A 22,352-nucleotide genomic window follows, 5' to 3' on the forward strand; every position below is an offset into this window, starting at 1 on the left:
GTTCCATTTTAGCAAGTCATGTTATCAGGAGAATAGTTGGGCTTCTTTTCTTCTTTATGTTCCATGCTTAAAGCAAAGAGGAGATACTTTCATATACATGCACACACACACACACAAAATGGTGCTATGGAAATCTTCACCACGGGACATTCCTGAAAAAAATTACCTTTGCTCAAAAAATTGCCTTTATTCAAAGAGTGTTCAGTCAAATGTCTGGATGAAAAATCCATGGAGGGCTGTTAAACACATTGGTATTACCTCTAACTCAGTAAATCCTTGAGATGTGAATTGCTGCCCACTAGCAAGTTATAGCAGGGAAGTATTTCTGTTTGTGTGTCCTTACTTTTTTCTCTTAGGCGTTTACTGTCAGAGATAGGATACTGGACTCTGATGTGTTCTAGTACATGCATTACTTGGTTCCCTGAGGTGCTGAGTATGACCCCATTTAAATTTTCCTCGGTGCTGTCTTTGGGAGTAAATTGACTTTAGCTATAATAAACAAAATACAGTTGAGCAGATGGTGTATGTACAAAAATGAAAACAGCAAGCCACTAAATTGTTCTTTTCAGGTATTACATTGTGATAATAAAAAAGATAGAGGAATTTTGATGGTGCATGAAATAAAGCATGTGAAAACACTGTAGTCAACTAAAACAAGATATTTTGGTTTCTTGAATATTCAGAGGTGCTTACCGTTTGTCAGCAAATTTGAAATATTTCTGCATTTTTAAATCCTTTTAGAATGTCCCATTCAACATCAAATTTTGAAGCTGCTATACTTTGACCACCTTGGTAATACAAGAAAATCTGAAATAGTGAAAAACCTTGCTGTGTAAAAATTTGGTATTTTGATAATTTTCAGTAGGCTGCTATATGAGTGTATGGCTGTATTTCACTTTTCTATTAACTGAAGGATACTGTCCTGACCTAAAGCCTGCCCATCAAGTACCTTTGAAACAACCACTGTCTGTGTGAAATAGCTGCTTCTTAGATTTCTATTAATTTTCTGACAAAGTTTATACTCTGTGACTGTTTCCTGTAGATTACTTTAATTAGTCTACGATATTTTGTGAGAGGCAGTTATAATGGTTTGGGTCTCTAAGTTATTTACATATCATTCATGGTAATACATGCAACATCCTGAAAAGGATGTAGATTTACTGTCCAAGCAGAATGGGCTGAGTACATGTAAATGTACATATTTTTAGTAAAAGCTCTCATTGTTAAACCAGCTGCTTTAATTGGTCTACAAAACGGAAATTATTTCCTTTTGTTTCTCATCCTGCAAAGTATGGACATAGAATTAAGACTGTGATAATGATGATTGCCATGCTGAAAAAAATATTTACGTTATAAATAACACCCGAACACTAGTTAAGGCTGAAAACAAGAATATAAGGAATGACAATCTCTTGGTGTTTTGTAACAACATGTATTTCCATTTATGTCACTGAAAAGCAACAAAGTGTTAAGCATTGCTTCCATAATTTTTAGAAAGTTACAATGATCACAGACCTGGAAAATTCTGGAGCTTAATGCTTCTGTGGATTTTTTTTAAAATAGTTGACATGATGTCATTGTAAAAAAAATTATAATAGTTACATTTACAATACTTTTGTGAGTTCTTTTTGAAGACACTGTGTGGTTCTGCTTACAATCTAAGTTTTGGAGTCAACATCAACATGAATGCTGATGTGAATGCAAACAATTATTTTGGTATAATTACATAATTTTATTATGCATATTCACTTTCTGGCATGTATTTGGAACTATATTCGTGTCTTTTCTAAAGATTTTGCTTAGCTGACTAAATAAAGACATGCCTCTCAGTTGTTTTTTCCTATGCCATTCTAATATATATCTGAAATAGTTTTTATATATGGTATAAATGACTAATATTTCTTTCCTTCCTTTACTTACCTGTTAAGTCTCATTTTTGGCTTAGCATAATTTCTTTTACAGCAGTGTCTATGTATTACATAAATGTATGTCTCCATTAAAATATGTCCGTGAGAGAGACCTGGGTACAAATTTTGTGCACCTCATAACCAATTGTTTCATAGCCCTTATAGTTACACTCTCATAACTGGTAAGTACATTATTAATTTTCTCTCATTTCTCTTCACAGTTCCTGTTACCTGTATTGATTATTATTAATGTGACTTATTACAGTTTTTCAAAGACTTCTTCATAACTTTCACCTCCTCATGCCTTCTTACCAATGTAGATATTATTTGGATCTTGATGCTCATTATAACAAGCAGAGCAATGTTTTGATGTCACTGGAGACCTAATCAGAATCAGGAGCCACTGTTGCAAAACAATTATTAAGACGCAAACCTTGACCAAATGACTAAAAAAAAAAAATAAACAAAAGCAATGCAATGCAGCATGTATCAGAATAGCATGGAGTAGCCTTATTATTTATTGTTAGTGCAAACTCTATCAGCTTCAGTAGATAAATACCAGTTTATTTCTTTAAAACGTGGACATTGTAATGTTTTTCAACATTAACATCATAAAATAACATGTAGAATCTTCTATACAATAGTGTTAATACCTTGTCTCTATAAGTGGTGTTGTTTTGCTCTAGTCAGAAAGTTTTTTTCTAAATAATCACACATTTACTAATTAGAAGCACGCACATCAAGGATGTTTGACTCACTGTGCTGAAGGATTCAGAATCACCTATGATCAGAGATCTGTCTGTTCATCTCGACTTTTATATTGTATTTTCTGATCTGTGTCAGGCAGTTGAACTCTTATAAGGTGGTACAAGCACATATATAAAGCATCACTTGAAACAGTGCAGCCAGCCATAAGCAAACACATCCTCTACCATACTTGGGAAAGGTAGACTCACAGGAGGAAATGGAAAATACAGAACTGATTTTTAAGCGCTTAGCTCTTGAGGTAATCCATTTATCAGTTCTTTTCTAACTTCTGTGTACAATTCTGTTGAATTAGACAGTTCACTCTCTCTCTCTGTTTTGTACTCAATCTGTTTTAAACTTTGATAGTAGCAAGTTTGTTTCTCACTGTACTTAAAACAGTTCAGCCCCTTGGTTCTGTCCTCTCTGTTTTATTTGGTGGATAATTTTCAGCAAGTCTCTCAGCGTGCATTTTCTCTTTGATCATGCCCTTTCCATCCAGTTCAGGAGAATTAGATGGATTCTCAAGGGAGCTAAAGTAACTCTTCAGATTGCTTTTGTTGAGGTAATTCACTTATTGGTGAAAAAATGAAAACCAACCAGGAAATATAGGAGCATACTTGCATTCCTTTTTCACTGGGATAATCCTTGAAAATAAAGCTTTGTATGATGTAGATTTGTGCAGAATCCTAGAACTAAGTGCACCTGGTAAGCAACAGGCAGCAAGTCAGCTCAGGAAGAAGCATATTTGCTGTGGGCAGGGGTCCTGTGAATTGCTTACTTAATATGGAACAGTTTATTTAAATGACCCCTGAGGAAATGTTTGAGAGAAAGAAGAGTTTATGTCACGAGTCAGTTTGAAAAGGTTTGGTGGGTGTTTTTCCTGTCTTTGACCTGGTTATCTGAAGCATCAGCAACTTCTTCCAGTATGTAAATCTCAGATGTTTTCTCTAATACTGTGTTAACTTTTGTTGAGCTGTTTCTGCATGTTGAACTTACAAGGATTCACACTCCTTTCTTGTTCCCTATACAGAATCATGCCTCCAGATTCTATATCTTACTCTCTTTTGTTAGCTGCACTATTTCTTGGTGCATAGGCATCCTTAATGTTTGTTTTTCACTACTTAACCCTGATAGGTGGTTTAAGCTATTGTTTATTTTTTGCATTTTTGGCTAGATGCTAGAAATCCTGATAAAATCCTAAGAATCTTTAAAAAATAGTAAATGAAAGTGCAATTCTAGTGGTGTGGTTTCCTGGCTTATGTAAATAAAACATTTTAAAGTACCTAGAAAATTTCAGTTGGTTGCACAAAATACACTTGCATGATGAAGAATAAGCCTTGTGTTCATATTTATTGAAAGAGATAACATATATTTGGTATTCATTAATATCCATTCCATCCCCTCCTTCTCAGAATTATGAGTCAGTTGTTCTTGCATCCTTTCTGTCCAGTTCTGGGGCTTTTGGGATCTTGGAAAATGAAACATTCTTTAGCGGAATTATCGTAGAATCATGGAATGGTTTAGGTTGGAAGGGACCTTAAATATCATCTTATTACAACCCCCCTTCCACTTGGCCAAGCTGAGCTCCATCCAGCCTGGCCTTCACACTTCCAGGGATTGCCTCAGTCTTTTTTGAACTCTCTCCTTGTCAACCCTCTGCTTTGCAGTGGTGTTTGACAAAGTTGTTCCATTTCTGTGATAGTGTCAGATGTGTTCAGGGACTGTTTATTACAGCAATGCCTGACAGACATCCGTTAGGAGGAAGAAACCAGTGCATTTTGCTAAATTAGCTATTGAATTTGCCTTGCCCAATCAGACAAGAGGTTTCAATATCACTCGTGAGACTGCTGGGAAGTGCTTATTTAGGAAAAAAAAAAAGGAAATGCTCATTTTCTCAGCTCCTTCATGGCTGTATGTAATCTTTAGAGCAGCACCTAAATGCATTAATAACTTTCACAGATGAGTTTAGTTCTCTGGTGTTACTACAAAGATAATGCAGTTTAGTAGCTGTTCCCTGGTGGGTTTCCCTGTTCAGAGATGAGTTTTGGAGATACCATCAGGTATTGCTACCTTCTATCAGAGGAAGATTACTGGTTTTGCTTGTGCTTTTTGCTTGTCTTGTGTGTTGTCTTTATTTGTGTTGTGTTCTTACTGAATTTACTGTTATGGATAGCTGGTGAATAAGAGCCAGCCTTTAACAGTGTTAGAACTGTGTCTTCCTGTAGACTTTTATAGTTATGTGTAGAAATATATTGTGTCTAGCTCTTACATTAAAAATTACAGTATATTGAGGAAGGATATTTGAAATAATGTATGGGGATTTTTTGCATTGATTATAGTGTTCATGTTCTTTAATAATATTTAAGAAAAATACAAATGAAGCAGGATCTGGTGTTGAAGATTTGCAAAAAGTGTTAATTCTGTTGGGCGATGTAGGATGAGGGTGTGTTGTTAGGGGAATCACAGTCAATAGCTCTGTGATTTGTTGCTTTGGTTTTTTTAATTTAGTGAATATAGACTAGGAAAACAGTTTAAACTTGACTTGTGACAAGAGACCAGGCACAAATGGAAAGTCAGTGAACACCTGCATGGGTATGGTACAAAAACCTAACCAGACTCATGTTTGGTGTGAATGCTCTCTGTGTTTTATGTGATGCTAAAAACTTCTTAGTTTTCATTTCCTGAGTTGCTCAGTAGTACAATACCCTGACTTGAACTGTTTTCTGTGAGCGCAGTCCTTGAAATCTTTAGCACCAGCATTTTCCCGTGCTCTGCTGGCCTTGAAATAATCCTAGAGACTTTCAGGACCATTTGAAAAATCTTCCAGTATTAGAGAAAAAAATTAATTTATAGACAACTTTAAAAAAAAACCAAACTAAAAACAATGTACTAAAATCCCTCCAAACCTGTGTTAGGATGAGCTACAAGAATTAGTGGAAAAAATTATAAAATAAAATAAAATAAAAAATAAAGTGAGGATAATGCCTATGAATGACTTGCTCAGATTTTTTCTTCCAAAAAATCCCCCAGAAACAAACAAAAATTCTATTCAAAAAGCTCTCCACCTTTGTGAGAAATTTTGGTCAGAATTAGAATATTGGGGCCTTTTTATAGATATCAGTTGGCAAGGTAAAGTGTACCTTTACTAGAGATACATTTATTTACTTAATTGTCATTTACTGTTTCAGGTTTTATCTTTTCAGTCAGAAATTGGGTATATTTTGTCCAGTTCTATTATATGGAGATTAAAATGTGAAGGGAATCCTAACACATATTAGAAATCTTTGGGTCAGATAATATAGCAGATTTACTGCCACGTAATACCTTTATGGCAAGGACTTCAGTTTGAAGTAAGAATGAAAGGGATATATTCCTTCAGAAAGAGTGGAAAGTATTTCTCTTCCAGTGCTGTGCAGCGTTTCAGATGAAGCACAAGTAATTATATATATTTAATATATAATGGTTGAGCAAAGCAGCTGAACTCCGAGGCCTCTTCTACACATGGGTCTATCACAGGTAGACTTGTGGATTAAAATAAAGGATTGCTGCATGTGGAAGTAATGTCATCTGCATGTAAGAACTTTGACTTCTGGCTTCCTTGTTTCGCCCATTCTACTGCTGGAGTGGCCTGGAAAAACAGAGTGTTCATGCTTACATTGAATTTCCTTTGGAAAGTTCAACATAACTATGAAGCAGCTTTTTGACTATTGAAAACAAATTGTGTTTCTCATATAAAAGAGTGAAGCTCACAGATGATATTGGAGGTCAGAAGGTAAATTCAACTTCCTGCAGCAAATGTTTTTTGATCTGATTGCTGTTCAGGAGATGAGCACAGCTTTCTGTTGCAGTGCAGGTTGAAGTAAGAGATGTCATCTAGCTAAAAGTATCTGTAAAACCTTCACCTTTTAATGCTTTTACTTTGTGACTTTATTTTTTGTGGTTTGTTTGTATTTGAAATTTTCTGTGAATGGATCACTCCTATGTTGTACAGCAAAAAAAAAAAGAAAAAAAGGGAAAAGTATGAAGAAACATGATTTGGTAGGAAAATGATTACTCTGTAACATAGAAAAAGGCTTTGGGAAGACATAAAAAGAAAAATTTTCACTAGAAATCAGAACCACTGCCAAAGTAATAGTGTCAGAGTTGAAAGTAGTCAAATTATTAATTTACATTGTTTTGGAAGTTGTTTCCATTGATTTAGTCATAAACTTTCCTAATGGACTCTGATTCTGCTGTTTTCACTGCAGTCCCTGACTCTAATTAAAGCGTGGAAATTTGATTTTGGAACCTGATTGTTACCTTGAAGCTGTTCTTCTTAACTCTGTCAATGGTTTGTCAAAACCTTCTTCATTGTGCTGAACTTTGCAAAAAATCTTGTGAGAAGCAGTTCCTTGTTATGGGATTTTGGCATCTGTTCTCCATACTTAGGAGCAAAAAGTGCTGAGACCATGAAAAGAAGCTGGCAATCAGGTGAGGTAAATGGGAGGGAGACACATTTTTCTTATTTGGAGAACATCCCTCTTTTCCCCTGTGTGAGACATGCAAACATTGCTGGCAATAAAATGGATGTTTCAGCAAAGCACCCATGGACTCTCTGTCTCTGGGGGCACAAAATTACCTTCTTGTGTTCTACAGGTGGTTCTTCCATTACTGTCAGGTAATATAATATAGCAAGCAAAGTGTGGAATTTTGAGGTGCCTACAACATTGATGGCAAAAATACTCATGCTTCACAGACTGTTAGGGTGAAACTAATTGTTATTCTTAAAGAGTAATTTGGAGGAGTCTTTGTTTTGTTATAGAGGGTCATGCCTTGGAAAATACCTCTCTTTCTCTCTCTTTTTTGCTCTTGTTAAAAAGAAAAGAAGAGACAGGGAGATAAAGTAGTGGCTTTAGACCAAAAATGCTTTTAGTTTATCCTTTCTTCTCAAGATAAGAGACCGAATAAGTACTATTTATTTTCCAAAATAGAAATCATAATATGAATCTAATTTTTTTTCCTTTTTTTTTTTTTTTTTTTCTTCTATGAATCCAGCCACTATAGCCTGTAATGATACTGTGGCTTTCCTGGCTGGGTTTAAAGTTGGTTTTAATTGCCATTATGGTCTTTTATTACTGATTTTACTTTTGTTTGTCAAAGTCACAGATTTTTTTTTATATTTACCAATGAAAGGGTGCACGAAGAGATCAAAGCAGACATAAGAGATTAAACTCCTGGTCTCAATTAAGTAAAACAATGCACATACTATCACTAAAACTGTTTATTTTCTCCTCTTTGATTTGCTGTACCTAATTAATTATAATGTACAGGCAACAAAAATCCGCAGCTTTTATTATTAAGCTTTGTAAGTTAGGGCCTTACTGCACCACTTCATCTCACTTTGAACAGTGCCTTTACACAAAAGTAATTCTACTGTTGCGGTGATTGGGATTACTTATGTGGCAACAAAGGACTCAGGGAACGAGGATGTTTGATTCCAGACTTGAATAGCGAGATGAGGTGCTTTGAAAATGTTTGAGTAGGTGGGTAGTGTGGCAAAGATTTTGTAGATCTATCATGCAGAAGTTAAAGCACTCGTTATTTGAAAAGGCAAAAGATAAATGCCTCCAGCTTGGAAAGGCAACGCGATACCCGTTCTTGAATGCTTCCAGCATTGGTCTCGCTCGGTTTGTTCTGAAGTGGGGATCCGGCTGATGATCACTGAAATCAAACAAGCTGTCCTTCTCTTCAAATCCATAGCATGTTGAATACATTATGGAAAACCTGTTATGACAGTTGTAGTCATCTGTAGCACTTTTGGAAAATGGAACATCTCATTCTTCTGTCCCTTCTCATGTGTGCCCGTAGGCAGACATGTCATTCCACTGACTCGAACTGCCTCGTACCTCCCTTCTCCATTCAAGTTTAACTGGCTGCTTGAAAACTTTCACTGCTAATGGTGGCTATTTAGAAGTGTGATGGACTGATAATTAGAGTTGTGCGGGCAATGTTCCCTTTTAAATCTAAGGCAGGTTTGGTCACAGTTTAGCTGTCTTCTGCCACACTTGCTAGCTGTGTGAGGCTTTGATTTATGCTCTGTCAGAGGTGGATGAGTGTTTTCAGTTTGCTTTGGTTTCTTTGAGAACCTTTGGCAAAATTCTTGATTTCTTGGATTTTCTTTCTAAAAACACCTTAGTAGCTCTTGAAATATGTGGTGAGATTCTTGTCCTTTCTAGCTCTGAATTTATTTTTTGGTGCACACTGATAAAAGTGATAAAAATACAGACCTTTATTGTTAAGATTTGATAGCAAGGTAGAAATCTCTCCCAGAGCTGTGGCAGTTTTGGCTCAATCTATGGGGTTAATGTTCCTGGTTTTGCCAAGTGTCCTGGGGATTCGTTATGGGAAAAGAAATCCAACTTTATATGCAAGTCTGGTGATAGAATGACTTAAACATGTGCTGGAAAGGGCTATAACTAATGTGCCTGGAGGTATGCCCCTTGAGGTACAGACTGCCCTACAGCTATCCTTATTATTGTATACCCTACTCCTCTTAGGATTCCCATTTTCTTCTTGAGGTGCAAAATCAAGTTAATTTGTAGTCTTTCTGTTTATGCATAATCATGAAGTTTCTCAAATGAAATGTTAGAGAGTGTGGTAGGTCCTCAGAAATCACTGCATTTATGAAAAACAGTTTTGACGTGACTTCTTTAATTATATATGCGAGTAATATGGGTTGGGAGAGCTGCCATCAAATTACTGACTGCATTTGAAGTGGTTCCTTCTATTGTCTCTTAAAGAGTGGGAAAGTGAGACGGGTTTAAAACTACGCTATTAGGGCTCACAGTTCCTAGCAGTCTCTTTCTTTAACAAAATGGTCATATTGTATGTTTTTCCTTAAAAATCAAAAGCAGAATGAGCTGTTAACATTTCCAAAACAGTTATCATTTAAGGAAAAAGTAAAAAAAAAGAATGACCACATGCAATTTAGTTTTTTCAAGGGGAGTCTGTTGTAGTCCGCCAAGAAGAAAAAGCATGCAAAACAAAAAAAATCTTCTAATGATCAAGTTGGGTCTAGTGAAGGTGCTGGTATATAGTAATCTTTCTACCTAACAAGTTGTTAGTAAGAGAAATTAGGCTCCCCTACTTTGAATTTTCTCTTGGTATTATCGAAGAGTTTGTTCGTAGGAATGTGTGCGTTTATCACACGGTTTCGTAACAGCGCCCTTTTGAATACCCAAACCTTTTCAAGGAACTGAATCCTTGCATTCCAAAGTTTTCCTTAATTGCAATGGCTGGGCCTCTTCTTCCGCTGACAAATTTCCAGGTCAGGAGCTATGAGCCTTTTACCTTTTTACAGATTCTGGAGGCACTTCACAACACTCTGGTAACCCTTTAGTGGGCTTACAGGACAGTCTTAGTTTGAACTACAACATGTGGCTGAACCATAAACTAACAGGCATGAAGTCTTTGGTCCAGAAAAAAATCACTGTTATTTTAAACAGTGTGAGAAATAAACTAAAGTAGTGTATTTCCTCACCTCATTTCATGACACTTCTCAGTGAAAAAGCCAGAGCTGATTATGGCACTTAAAAATCTTCATTTGTCTTTGACAGTGTCTTCTGGAACGTGGTTTCTCCAGTCATAATCCTTCTGTTCTCTTTTCAGAAAAAGCAAACCATCACTAAGCCTCACCTTAGAAATTGTAGTCATTTTTTGTTAGATGACCTTCTGACTTTATCACATGATTAAAAAATAACTAATTGTCCAATATATTACTAGCTACCACTCCCATGCAACAAAAAATTGGGAAGAGATGCTACTACTCCTTGTCTCCCAATGGATATTTAATTAATTATTCAAAGAAGCTTTTCTCCAAACAGTATTCACCAAGATTTAATGTTCCCTGGCTGCCAACCCTGTCTCATTTTTCCCGTGGATGGAAATTTTCTACTGGATTAATGAGAAGTTCACAAAGACAACACAGCAGACAAATGTGTTTCATTCTAAAAGGAGTTCTCAGTCAGATGCAGATACACAGAACTGATGTGGTCAGAAAAGTCAAGCTGTCATTAAGGAAACCTGTATGAATATGTATGAACACTTAAATGCCTCTGTGCAAATACAGGCAGCATGGGGAATAAACAAGAGGAGTTAGAGACGTGCACATGCCTGCAGGGCTGTGATGTTATTGGCATCATGGAGATGTAGTGGAATGGCTCTTATGCCTGGAGTGTTGGAATGGAAGGATACAAGCTTTTTAGGAAGGACAGGCAGGGCAGAAAAGGAGGGGGTGTCGCCCTTTAGGTCAATGACCAGCTGGAGTGAGTGGAGCTGTGCCCGGGGGTGGATGAGGAGATGACTGAGAGCTTATGGGTCAGGATTAGTGGGAGGGCAGGGACAGGTAACATTGTAGTGGGGTCTGCTACAGCCCACCTTACCAGGAAAACTGAGTGGATGAGGCTCTTTTTAGACAAAGAGGAGCAGCCTCATGTTCACGAGCGCTGGTCCTCATGGGAGTCTTCGACCACCCCAATAGATCTGTTGGAGGGACAGTGTAAGCAATCCAGGAGGTTCCTGGAGTGTGATGATGACAGCTTCCTTCTACAAGTGATAGAAGAGTCAATGAGGAGCAGTGCTACCCTGGACCTTGTGCTCACCAACAAGGAGCAGGCAATGTGAAGCTCAAGGGCAGCCTGGGCTGCAGTGACCATGAAATGGTGGAGTTCAAGGTCCTCAGAGCAGCAAGGAGGGGACACAATAAGCTGTCTATCCTGGACTTCAAGAGAGCAGACTTTGGCCACTTTTTTTTTAAAGGTATTTGCTTGGTAGAGTACCATGGGATAAAGCCCTGGAGGGAAGATGGGCCCAAGAAAACTGGTTAATATTCAAGGACTGCCACTCCAAGCTCAGGAGTGGCTCATCCCAAAAAGAAGATGTCAGACCAAAACATCAGGAGACCTGCATGGATGAAAAAGGAGCTCCTGGACAAACTTAAATGCAAAAAGGAAGCCTACAGAGTGTGGAAGCAAGGACAGGTAGCCTGGGTTGAATACAGAGAAATTGTCCAAGCCACTAGGGATCAGGTTAATAAACCTAAAACCCTGATAGAATTAACCCAGAGACATCAAGGGCAACAAAGAAAAACTTCTATAGTTGCATCAGGGAGAATATGGACCCTCTCCAGAAGGAAATGGGAGAGCTGCTTGGCCAGGACATGGAGAAGGCTGAGGTACTCAGTACCTTTTTCTCCCTGGTCTTCATGGAGGTGGCCCAGCCACAACACACGAGTCACTGAAGGCAAAGGGCAGGGACTGGAAGATTGAAGAACCATCTGCTGTAGGACAAGATCAGGTTCAAGGCCGTCTAAGGAAAATATAAGTCCATGTGGCCTTATGAGATGCATCTGCAGGTCCTAAGAGCCCTAAAGTCAAGCCAGCATCCATCATATTTGAGAAGTCGTAACCTGGTGAAGTTCCCACTGACTTAAAAAGGTGAAACATAACTCCCATTTAAAAAATAAAATTGAAAAGGAAGACCCTGGGAACTACAGGGCAGAAGGTCTCACCTCAGTACCTGAATGTGCTAAGGCGCAGGGAGAATAAGGAGAGGACTGGTGACAGACAGCATGGCTTCACTGGGAACAAATCATGCCTGACCAAGTTGGTGGCCTTCTATGATGCTGTTTGCAGTGGTGGATAAGGGAAGAGCGACTGATGTAATTTATCTGGACTTGTGCAAAATTCATTTGATACTGTCCCGCACAACAACCTTCTTCCTAAAGTGGAGAGACATGGATTTGACAGATGGACCACTTCATGGATAAGGAATTGTCTGTGTGGTTGCACTTAAAGAGTTGTGGTGTATCCAGGTGGAGAGCAGTGACAACTGGCATTCCTCAGGGTTTGGTATGGGGATTGACACCGTTTAACATCTTTTTTTGGTGAGATGGACAGTGGGATTGAGTTACCCAGTTTGCCAATGACACCAAGCTGTGTAGTGAAGCCTGGAGGAGAAGGACTTGGTGGTGTTCCTGGGGATGCTGGTGGACAAGAAGCTCAACATAAATGTGCTTTTGCAGCCCAGAAACCCCCTGTGTCCTGGGCTGCATCCAAAACAGTGTGGGCAACCAGACAAGGGAGGGGATTCTGCCCCTCTGCTTCACGCTGGTGAGACCCCACCTGCAGTGCTGCCTCCAGCTCTGGGATCCCCAACATAAGAAGAATATGGACCTGTTGGAGCGAGTCCAGAGGAGGGCCATGGAGACAATCCATGTGCTGGAGCACCACTGCTATGAAGAAGCTGAGAGAGTTGGGATTGTTCATCCTGGAGAAGACAAGTCTCCAGGGAGACCTTACAGCACCTTCCAGTACCCAAAAGGTACAAGAGAGCTGGAGAGGGACTTTTTAAAAGGGATGCAGTGATGGGAAGAAGGGGAATGGCTTTAAGCTGACATTAGGTTTAGATTAGGTGTTAAGAAATAATTATTTACTGTGAGGGTGATGGGGCACAGGAACGGGTTGTCCAGAGAATTGTGGATGCCCCATCCCTGGAAATATTCAAGGCCAGGTTGAATGGGGCATTGAGCAACCTGGTCTAGTGGAAGGTGTCCCTGCCCCTTGGCAGGGCTGTTGGAATGAGAAGATCCTTCCAACTGGTCTATGATTCTGTTTTTATCAGTAGAATTGGAGTACATAGGAACTCAAATATTTGAGTGAATTTTGACTTCTTCTGTTGCCAGCTCAGTCTGCGTACCAAAAAGCATCTTAAAGATGCTCAGATTTAGGGAGCAAACTCTTACCAACTGCTCTAGTTATGGTTGCAAAGGTTTAAGCAGTGACAAGCTCCATTACAGTGTTTGGATTTGTTTCTTTATCACTGCAGTGGCAGCTCTTCTTAACACTGGTGCCTTGCCACAGTAAGACTGCTTGTAAACTGGTGTTGCCAGGTGCACAGCAGTGCTGGGAGATTCCCTCCTGAAAGTGCTATTCAGAGGCCACAGAGACCACACCTGATGGATGAAGAACAACCTCTCCTCCTTTTTTAGGTCACAGGCTTAGAAAGATGCATAGTCTGGTGGCCTCACCTTATTTTTCAACTGTAATAATATTTTAACAACCTTTGCTCTTATGACATTGCAAGTACTGTTCAAATCATCTGCATAAAATATACCAACCAAACTGCTTTGAAATAACAAATAACATGCATTAAATTAAGGGAATTAGTATAGAATAGGGCTGCCTGCCAATGGTTGTTCTCTGGCTTCTGCATCTCCTTTTGAGACATATAAATTGCAGTGTTTTTGTGAGAGTTGAGCCTTCCAACACATATGTCTCAACAGGTCACTTTCCTGGTTAACCTCCACTTGCTCAAGAGGAAGACTCAAACATTGGCCATCACTCAAACTAAATATTTCATATACTGATAGTAAAAAACATAACTACTGTATCTCTTCCACAGTGATCATCAATCTGTGTCCTGGATTACTCTTGTCCTAAAACAATTACCCTTTTCATATGCTACTCCTATCTAGGCAAGAACTCAAACAGAGAAGAATAATGTCCAATAAAGTCAGAAAGTTCCCAACAAAATAAATTTGCTCTACAGATTATTTTTTCGCTTATTATGAACCTGCACAGGTTTCAAGGCGTGATTGTTGTCAAAAAGAGTTCCAGCTAGAAAATTGAAGACTATCTTGGTCTATTTTAGACAGTTAAATTTGTGTGATAATTTTTGTTGTTATTTGAGAAAATTTCCATGAAAATCAAGTTTTAGTACTTTTTATAGTTTCATTTTTTCAAAATTTCATCATATCTGTGTTCTTCAGACTAAAGAGTGGCTTTCCCAGCAGACCCAGAACTGTGGATGCTCATGGTTACAATACTGGCCATGCACTGTGATATGAATACTTTTCTACCCCTTCTACCTTTGTATTTATGGACTGGTTTTAGAGATCATGAGCTTTAATGGCATTTGCTCCAGTGTTCTCATTTGGATCTGCCTGCCACTTTGTTTTTATTTCAATACTGTTTTTTACTTCACTCAGGAACTATGCATGTACCCTTTCCAAATTAATGGATTGGAAAAGGCTTTCCATCACTGATTTATTTTCCAGTTGCAACCATCCTGAAATGTAGAGAGATGAAACTGTGTTTTCACATAGTCTGGAAAGTTGCTAAAGAGACTGAAAAACTTTATTCAGCATTGTCTTTTAACCGCATTTCTCTGTGATTGCTTCAGTCTTCCCCTGTGCCTTAAGTGTCTTGACTCCATGTTGTTTATTGAGCATTCTACCATTTGTAATTTCTAGTTTTAAACATATATAATCTCAATGCTTTTGGAAATGGCTGCTCTTTCTTGTACCTGCTCTGGCTTGATGCTGTGAGTAACTTGTTACTCTGTTTCATCTATTTAGTATTCCACACAAAGTTGATCAAAGCCAGTGTTTTATTTCTGGTGTTTGTGCCCACCAGTGATCTTGCAGTATGTCAGACAATTTGCTTCAAGCTAAAGTAGTCAGAAGCAGGAAGCGAAAGCAAATAATTCTGTTTGGTTTTGGAATAAAACTTCAAGCAGTGTTCATGTACAATGAAAGAAAAATCAGTTTTTAAATAAACAGAATATTTCCTTTCAGGTATTTCCAAACAAAAATGATCCTGCGAGTTTAGGATGGAGGGTATCGGGTTACTCAGGCCTTCTAAAGACATGGTGCCCCTCAGTCCTGTTGGACTGGCTGTGCCCTGGTTTCAGGTGTCTATGAACCACAGCTCAACTGAACAGCTCTGGCACTCCAGTGATGTTGTGATTAAACTCCTGAAAGTTCATAAGACATTCCTGAGATCTGCTGGAAGAGGAGGTAATTTTCAGCTTTTCTAGTTCATGTTCATATTAATAAAAGAAATAGGATCAGGTCATTATTTTTAGTTCTAGTATGCAGTTGCCCATGCTGTTTAGTTGTTTGCATGCTCCCTGACACAGTTTCAGCTTGTGGCTGAAACTGTCTTAAGCAATAGCAATGGGCCAAGCAATATGATATGGCAGTATGGACATGCATCCTATTTTTAGGAAACAGAATTAACTGTGCGGTTTGTGAGTCTTGCCACTCTGTCCTCTGGATCTCAGGTTTTCCAGTTATGACAATACAACACTTCCTTTGGTCTTTCAGTGTCCCTCGTATGGAGCCAACAGGACAGGCTGTCAGAGTAAAGGGCTAGAGTTGAGTTGTCTTCCAAGCTTCTTGATCCAAAGCGTAGAGCTTCAACCCCCAAGACAGATTACTGAAGCGTGGCTCGTGTTGCAGCCTTCTGGGGAATTGCTGGAAATCCCCTTGTGCTTCGACAGACGTTTTAAATTCGTGGTGAGTTTTTTTGTTTATGCCACTTTGCTGTCACAATTTGTTTTTTAAAGGAATTTCTGGTTCCTTTTGCAGTTCTAAACAGCAACATTACTCATCTCATGACACTCATGCCAAGAGCGAGATTTTAAAATATTCTCTTTAGGTTATTGATTTTGGAATAGAGCGTGCCAGTGAGCAAGGCAACTTCAGAGAAGGTGATCCTTTTCATGTTGTAGACCTGAGACCACCAGCTATCTTGCCCGAGCCATTGGAAAGTCTATTTGCTCCTAGAAAATAATTTCTGCCATTTTCTAGACAACATTAAATGAGCGAGGAAAGGGAACAGAATAAATTAGGCCTTGCTCCCCATTGTGGAGATAAACTCATTTCCACTGCTAAACCCAGCATTGAATCCCAGCTTATTTAGGCTAACCCAGTGGTATTGCTGTAGCACTGAATGAGGCATTGTAACTGAACTGAATGTGTTTTTTTCTGAAAGGCCAGAAGACCTGAGTCAGTCTGTTTTCCAAAGAAGTATATAAATTTTAGAGCCAAGTATCTTTGAAAATTAGTGGGGGAAAAAAAGAAAAATATCCACCTGTCTTCTGTGTTCATCTCCTCCCTGGGAGGAAGAGATAAAAAATATCAGTGTATGTTAAAAATAATATTTTTTAAAAAAGGGGAAAAAAGCAAACAAACCCCTCAAATCCAAAAAAACCCATTTAAAACATCAAGGTTTAAAGTTAATCACAGACCGCTTAAATAAATGTTTGACCTTTGGAGATGCTGACCACCCACAGCTCTAAAAGATTTTAATTAGTAATTTGACGCAGAAATGGAGTAATTTCCACTTGCTTTTTAAATTTAAACCATACAGTTTTAAATGTGATCTGCAAAACTTTAATCAAGTTTCCAGATTTTTATAAATATGTTTCCATAATGTGACAGGAATCTATATCCAGACGTTGATTATGTGCAGTAATCTGTTTAAAAGTCAACTGTAAAGTACCTTACACAAGACAGTCATACCATTAAAGTTTAAAGTTCCATGAACTTCATAGATGATGAAGACTAAACATTCGGAACATGACTCTGCAAGCAGTACACAAAGTCCTTTGCTTTCAAATTATAACATATAAATATAAATAAGTAATGCTAAACCTAACGTGTAAAGAAAATTTGCCTCTGTTTTTCTAAACATGGATGCCAACCTGCCAAGGTTTAACCATGGGGAGTTCTATTCTCACAACTGCCTATGTAAATATAAAATTAGGACCTCTGACGCAGTCAGTGCCATTTAAACTGCTGTATTAGGAGCAGAATTATGCTCAGGAAATCTCATCTTTATGTTAGCTAACAGAATTGAAAGGAATTTGGTTTTTTTTGGTGTCAAGACCAAGCTGTCACAGGAAATAAGTTGGCACATCTGTTATAAATGGATCTGCGTTGGTTTTCATTATGTTACAATCTGACCTGTTGCATTTTCTGTTTGTTCATCTTGTCTTCTAACTCATATGGCTGTACTGACAGTGCTTTCAGCAAACTTTTGGTTTGAGCTTTGCACTGAGACAGACACTTAAGTGCTCAGATTCAGGTTCCCTGCTTGGGAGGACATGATTAGCAGTGGGGCCTGGAACTTTATTTCCCCATTGCAGCCTACATTCATGAAACACTGGTTAATTGTTCCTGTATGCACAGTCCAAGCACATACTGTGATGACTTTTGTGCGTAGCTGAGTCCAGCTGACATGTCTACATTAGATTTACCTATAACCTTTTATCATATCTCTGTTCTTCTGATGTTACTTTTTTGTCAGCAGTTAAAATAGGTATATTTTTTTCACACTGCTCTGTCTTATTCTCCATAATTCCTTGCAATGGACATAAAGAATAATCTACAGGTGCTGACTTGGAATATACTTCTACAATATTTTCAACAAGAAGTGTCTTAGAGAACAAGTAATGACCATGGTGACAAGGGGAGCTATTTAGATTAGATTCTTAAAACAAAACCAAACCCTCATGGATTTTGAAGGTAAATATGTGATTTTTGCCACATTTTCTTTTCTACTACAATTGCACTCTACATACTTTGGTATGAGTCTTGTTTCAAAGCAGAGACAGTCTCTTAATTATTGACCCATTTCTCCGTAACCCTATCACGTCAGTTTTTCATTGGCAAGGAGAGCATTCTACCCTTCATTTTACCTTAATGATTCTTTATTTTCAGAGAATGTTTTCTTTTGTTATTTCAAGTTCTAGAAGAGTTTTTCTCTAAAGCAAACTAGGTCTTTCATAACTTTAAAGTCATCCTATTTCTGTACTTCATTTTGAAATTCAGAGTAAAATCAGTATTTTGATCTCTGTTTAAATGTGGCATGACATACCGACACTGGCTCTGAGATAATTTTAGAGGTAAACTATATAACAAATCAGAGATGGCTCTCTCATGGAACTCATGTTCCTAAGTGCTCTAGATGTGAGGGAAAATATATTATGAGCAGTTTCTGACTGCTTCAGGCAAACTAGGTCTCGGAACTAGTCACTCCACCTGTGACACTCTTGGTGGGTTTAGAATTGGTTTCATGGAGCTTAGGAAGAGGAGAAGCATGTCTGTACTCAGCAGTCCTGATAAGAAATGACTGTCAGATTTTTTGACTGTACATGGAATAACATATACCATTATGCACTTGTCAGTAGGTAGAGGCTGTCTTATCTCCTCCTTTGCTATAGTTACATGAAAGTTATACAAGCATCTCTGAATAAATCCTTTTCCACTGGTAGTAACCTGAACTTGTTCTCTCAGATCCTTGAGCTCAGTGTAATCAACAAAAAGTTTATTTATCTTCTGTTACCTGTTTATCCAATAGTTCATTCAAAAGAAAAATCAGCTTGCAATACCTCTTTAAACTTTAACTCTTCAGGTTCCATCAAGTTCCTTTTAGTTTTTATTGTTACTTATTTATTTCATGAAGGTTGGGTAGTGTGTCAAGGACAAATGGAAAAGCAATGAGATGTACAAGTACTCTCTAGATGCAATTTAAAGCAACATACATACTTATGTACACTGATTGCTGTTCAAGGCTAGCAGTTCTTATTCAGTTAAGCCCATTATGACTTCTGGATTTGATTCATGGACTTTTGCATGAGCTGTCTTTTTAGGCAAGAGAACTTTGATTTCTCAGGTAAAGCCAGTAGGCAGAAGATAATAAAACAAATTCATCAAATTCATCCGGTGGTACCAGTAGTTGTGAGATTTTGAAATATCTTTTCCTTTCAATAGGTGGCTTATTTTTAATTAAATTGGCAAGACTTCAATTATCTTAAGTAACTAAATACATTATGTATTCATTTAGAGACCCTATATTGAGGCTTAGTACAAGTTGCACTCATTTTGACAAATTTTAGGCAGAAAATTTCTCAGGGGAGTCCTGCTTTCTGTCATTCAAAAAGCTTTTATAATCATTTAGTCCAAAATGGTGATGTAGGCCGAAGTTTGAATCCCTGGCATATTGCTATAATGCTGCATTAGCTTAATCCTTCATTTTCTTGTCAATTAAGGACTTATCTTTATTCACAGATTCACTTATCTGTTATTCTTAGAGTATTTTAATGCTAGTAGTTAAAATCCCTTTGTTTATGGCAATAAGGCACCATTCAGTTTGTGAACTTTATAAAACCAACCTCTGCCAATTTTGCTGTTTGAGAATTGCTGTAAAGAAGTGTTCCCACAGTAATTACTTATTCCAGAGATGTTCACTAAAGAATGAAGTAAGGGGAAAGTGTATAAAACAATTGTGCACCAACTGAGGCAAGTTTTACCCAGCACCTTCCCAGCAACTAGGGGGCATTAAAAAAAAAAAAAAAAATCCTTGCAAAACAGTACACAAAAATCTGTTGTCCTTAATGCAGTTGCATATAGTGACTTTACAAATATTGGCAATTACTTAAGGTATTCACATTTAAATTAGATCTGGCCAAAAGGTTGGGAAAAAGTGAGGGGGGAGAAGCAAAGGGGGGTTGGCAACAGCTTTTCAACATGGGGCTCAGCTGCCCATCACTGCTGGCTTTCAATGGTTTGGGTCATGGGTAGTGTCACTCATTTTAATACACCCTTAGTCACATTGAAGTAGGGAATGGCGATGCTGAGGTAAAAAAATATGTGATAATCAAAAATCTTAGCAAAATCTTTCCAGTTGGGTATTTCTTATGGCACCCATGCTGCTCTTTTTTTAAACTTGGTAACTTTTGAAAATGTATTTTAAGTTAAAGTGTGGGGTTGGAAGGAAGAGTGTGCTATTAATATTCAAAGGCAACTGTGGAAAACTGCCATGAGTTTGTACTTTGAGCATTTCATTTCAGCAGTACTTGTAGAATGTGCTTAGAGCAGGAAACCATTGTGGAAAGCTTTGTGAAAACTTTAATGAGGCCAGGAGTTTACCCATGGCAACTGCCCCAGTCACTTGAAGCATCACTTCTGAGAAACAAGTTGCAAATCTAGAAGCTTCTATTTTTGTGCTACCTCAGCACATCTGATCAAAAAAATGTAAAAACCAACATTTTACTTCAAAAACGGAGTAAATTCTGCCTTTGAGCCCCTTGGTGGAAATAGATCATCTTTAGTGTAACATAGAAAAGAGAGAAAGAAAGCAAATGTGTAAAGTTCTAGTCATGTTGGAATTTTAGTACTGATAGTGTGAAAGTTAGACGTGTTCTGCTTCTCAGACTTCAAGGGCCATATTTCTTCATGGACAATAAGGCAGATTTTGGTTTGACAGAAGGGTTCTTAAGGAGTGTTTCTTCTGCTTTCTAAGGAAAGAGATATGTCCCAGTTTTCAGGTGTCAGAACTACCCGAAGCCTAACACTATTTTCAATGGCTTCACCTGAATGGATGAGCTTTCACAGAATTTTACAGAATATTCTGAGTTGGAAAGGACCCACAAGGTCAGACACGAATCAGTCAGGGAGAATTTGGGTTGTGACTGAAATCACTTTGTGCTCAGTCATCCTACTGGTGCAGAATGTCTCCAGCCTCATGCCAGAAAGAGAACCTTAAAAAACCCCTTAAATCTATTCAGCTGTTAAAAATTTGTAAATGCCTTTGTAGCATTTAAAAAAGTAATTTCATTCTTATTGTACATATAAACTATTTCTTGATGACTTTAAAGGGTACATAATATTTTATTTCAATTTCAGTAACACAGTAGAAGAGTGATCTTGGTGGAGAGGGGGCATAAGGCAGGAGTTACTGAACTCAGTGGAGAGTGAAGAAAAGTAACTGAGGCTGAAATCTTACAAACCCTGATGTGACTCAGTCTCCTTGCTTTTAGCTAAATGAAGAAGAAAAGAAAAAAAAGGAAAAGTGTGCCTGTTCTAGTGACTTTGTTCAGCTGAAGAAGTTGATGAAGATTTCTCCTGATAAACTGAAACAGTCACTTTTAGGGTGCTTCTTATCTTTTCATTCATTATGGCTGCTTCAAGAATAGAGCTAGAATAATTGACTAAGCAAAAAAAAAATTGCTTGTAAATAGTGAAATATTATCCTTAAGCCTTGCAAGAAATGATTCAAAGATCCCTTTTTAAAAGGAATTTTCCTCAGGGAAAAGCTTTGCATGCTAGTTTTAAAGACCAAGCTTAATAAATGTCTTCTACTTTTCACAGTGTTTCAGAACTGGGTTAGTAATTGGACTTTAACCTAGAAAACTGGGTTCTCTCATTATTGGTTTTTGCAAAGGATGAGCCGTTATTCTGTCATTCACTTTTTTTGCCTACAGCTTAATGGCAGAGGATGACCTGATGCTACGTTTTCTGCAAGATGGGAACTGTCAGCAGAAAGATCACAGTTTAAAACTGATCCCTTCTGTCTGACTATCTGCTGTGCTGCTTGAGACTAAATTAGTGTATTTTCTGAGAGTGTCTGGTTTTGAGAGCTGTTATATACCTGTCATACCAGACAGACAGACATTCTGTCTGTTGTGAACCACAGTGATCTCTAACCAACAGAGATTACGGAGAAAACATCAGACTGCTGGTTCCAACTGACCTGTGTACTAAACCCTGAGCCCTGTGCTCGTCTTCCTGGGTGAACTCTGACTCCAGCTCTGCATTCCTCTCATGTTATATAAAAATGACATTTGCCTGCCAGAAGCACAGCATGAGCAATAGCTGTAAAATGTTGCCTAAGGATGGAGATGCTACTGAGAGAGTTTCACAATTGGGTTAATTTTCTCTTCCAAGGGAAATACTTTGCATAGCATTTACTTGAAAACAGGCACTATTTCAATTGCCCTTGCCTTTCTAAAATTATTTTTAACTCTTTGTGTAAAACTTGGGATCATGTGAACTGTCCTTCTATTTTAATTATTGAATATCTTGATGTATAT

The 22,352-nt window shown here is 38.0% G+C and overlaps 1 long non-coding RNA gene across 5 annotated transcripts in view; it reads left to right on the forward strand.

Annotated features, from left to right (window-relative positions):
* The window catches only part of LOC126648605 (uncharacterized), a 292,288-nt gene that overhangs the window by 12,321 nt on the left and 257,615 nt on the right, over positions 1-22,352 (forward strand). For 2 of the 5 annotated variants that reach the window (XR_007630841.1, XR_007630845.1), the window contains exon 1: positions 4,559-4,714. The exons of the other annotated variants lie outside the window; for them this stretch is intronic. This is a non-coding gene — a long non-coding RNA (uncharacterized LOC126648605). Of the gene's footprint in view, positions 1-4,558; positions 4,715-22,352 lie in introns of those variants that run through there. 5 annotated transcript variants of the gene reach the window in all.

This window comes from Myiozetetes cayanensis, unplaced genomic scaffold, assembly GCF_022539395.1.
Source record: "Myiozetetes cayanensis isolate MyiCay16 unplaced genomic scaffold, myiCay2020 scf5-8, whole genome shotgun sequence".
Lineage (NCBI taxonomy): Eukaryota > Metazoa > Chordata > Aves > Passeriformes > Tyrannidae > Myiozetetes > Myiozetetes cayanensis.